The 2,610-nt window shown below is 35.3% G+C and overlaps 1 pseudogene; it reads right to left on the bottom strand.

The window, feature by feature from the left end:
* Positions 1 to 1,434: 1,434 nt before the first annotated feature.
* LOC144997704 (small ribosomal subunit protein eS27y pseudogene) lies at positions 1,435 to 1,724 on the bottom strand (annotated as a pseudogene).
* Between the last annotated feature and the right edge of the window lie 886 nt (positions 1,725 to 2,610).

Here is a 2,610-nt window from a genome sequence, read left to right as displayed (position 1 = left end):
ATATATATAACAAGACTATTAAATATGAAGTTTTGTATTTATATTAACTTCATATTTGGTGTACCTTCACATATTTTTATTGCAACATTTACCCATTCACTCGTTCCTTTAGAGTTTAGTTATATATATATGACTAACTATGTTATCATCTATAATAATTAGCCTAAAAACTAATTAAAAGTTAATAAGTATTATAATTGATAACTAAGAAAATAATAAATAAATAAATAAATAAAACATATATTAGGATTATTAAATGAATTTTGCTTCCGTTTGTAGAGATACAAAAAGACAAAAGCATTAAAAGTCTTTCTATATCTTTTAACCATTGAGATGACAAAGTTCAAATGTAAATACACAATACTAAATCATGTGGCTGTCACTTTAACACATATGCATTTAAATTTTTTAAGAGATCGAATACATGCGAGAGAGCTAGAGAGACTTCTGGAGTCTTGAAGATGCCGACGAGACCTCGGACACAGCAAGACGAGCAGACGAGACCTCGAAAACTGCAAGACGAGCATCTTGAAGATACCTGGCCTGAAATGTTGAAAAAGGAAAACCACCAAATAACTAATCCAATAGAACAACAACAACCAGAAAGTAGGCTTTTGTATGTTAGTTTCCAAGTTTGACCAAAATTCCCTTTACTAAAAAGTTTATATAACCATCTTCTGATGATAAAAGATCCAAGTACCGTCCATACCATTCATGATCGAAGTCAGAAATTTACAAACATACAAATTGAATCTCTGCCAACTATGCACTTGGCTAAAATACCCCTGCATCAGAACTTGAAAAATCAGAACCAAAAAATACACTGTTACCTCTTTCACGTCATGTATACTAACAGATGTAACGTTACATGTATTACAATTATATACGCATTCATGAAATTATCAATACAAATGTGATACTATAAACATTCAGCATGCTATGAAAACCTTGAAAAATACTAAGATAATCTCACGAAAACCTATTCTTTTTTTATATGTATGTGTTTTCTTTGAACAAATGTTAGCACTTATAGATCACATACATCATTCCAATACCTTTCTATTACAGTCAATCCTTAACAGTAACTGAAATGATAGGCAAAAGAAACCAACTGATAAACATAGTAGAATATGCTTTATGAAAACATACACATGAACATGGAAGTTTAAAAATCCATTCTTGGATCCGATACTAGCAGTCACCAACAAAAAATTCAAAGAAACTTTTAAAAATCTATACCTAATAGAAGCTTAACAGTGAGAAGACGGTCTGAATCACCTGTCGTTCAATCAAAATATTCAAACACAAGCCCTAATTTTATAAGATGATGGCTGGGGTCCAACAAGAAAAACTAGAATAAAATACTCAACTTGTAACTTTTTAAGTAATAGCACCGAAGCAACTTCTGATTAACTAGCCATAAAAGCAAGTAATAGGATCAATCTCCCTTCCTTCTAAAAGAGCATCCTTCATTGAGTCTTGCACGACCACCAGTCGGCTGGCACAACACCGTGTGACAGTTTCCGCACACCACCACCGTTTGAGAGTGGCTGAATACGGTTGTTATGTTGAAACAACCCTGGCACTTGACATCCATGAAGAAAGAGTTCGGAGATTGAACAAGTCGTCTGAGCTTATGCTTCCTCTTCTCCAACTCAGCTGGGGGGTTAAGCAGATCAACGTCTTTTGGCAAAACCATCTTGTTTCGTGATGTATGTGAATCAAGAAGTCTTGGATATCAAAGAATAGAGTTGCGCAGCAAAAACCTAAAAGAAAAAACGAGAGAGTTAATTAGAATCCAAGCATTAAGTGTTAATTTGAAGCCGGAGATGAATAATAAATCAAGACCTTTAGCCTTCAATTCAACTGGACAAAATATGTAGCCAATGGGGAAAGTCGGTGACATGAGAACGTGGTGGCAAAGGGATATGTATAGGTGGTGAGCAGCTTCATCCAACATTGTTGTAATCATTGTCTAAGGCGGAAAAGTAGACGTCTAGACTAAAGGGAAAATATTTTCAATTAAATAGAGATAGGGTATTAAGAATTGGGAATGGGAAGTATAAAGCTAACAGCCAATGTGGGGAGAAAGAAGATGATAGCGTCAAGAAGCAAGATTAGGGCAAAGAAGGATACGAAGGGAAGGAGAAGATGCGGGGTTTCAAATTTTTGGGGATTTCCATTCCCTCTAAACACTACACAAGAAGATGCTCTACTGCAATGGTTGATTTTAACCTATATACATTAAGAAATTAGAAGATATCAAAGGAGTAGGGGGTCAACTTTTTTCATTGCCAAAAACCTAAGTGTTATGAGAGAGATTACGAGAGGTGAAAGAATAGTATGGTTTTTAGGGTAATGAATAAGGTTGTGGTTTGTTGGTGGCGGCTGGGGAGAAGAAGATAGATCTGATGAAGGTCAGTGGTTGTGTCTAGGGTAAGAGGGAGAGAGAAAGGGGGGAGAGAATGGCTCTGTGTGATTTTACGAGAGATAAGGCTATCCAGAGGAGAGAGTGTAGAAGCGGGGTATTCAAAATTTTAGATTTTTAGAGATCCCTCTTTAAAAACGCGCGTTTAGTGAAAAAAATATAAAGCGACATTTGTAGATGAC

This window comes from Lactuca saligna, chromosome 5 (assembly GCF_052625555.1).
Source record: "Lactuca saligna cultivar CGN05327 chromosome 5, ASM5262555v1, whole genome shotgun sequence".
Taxonomy (NCBI): domain Eukaryota; kingdom Viridiplantae; phylum Streptophyta; class Magnoliopsida; order Asterales; family Asteraceae; genus Lactuca; species Lactuca saligna.
This window is presented reverse-complemented; position numbering and strand designations above follow the sequence as displayed.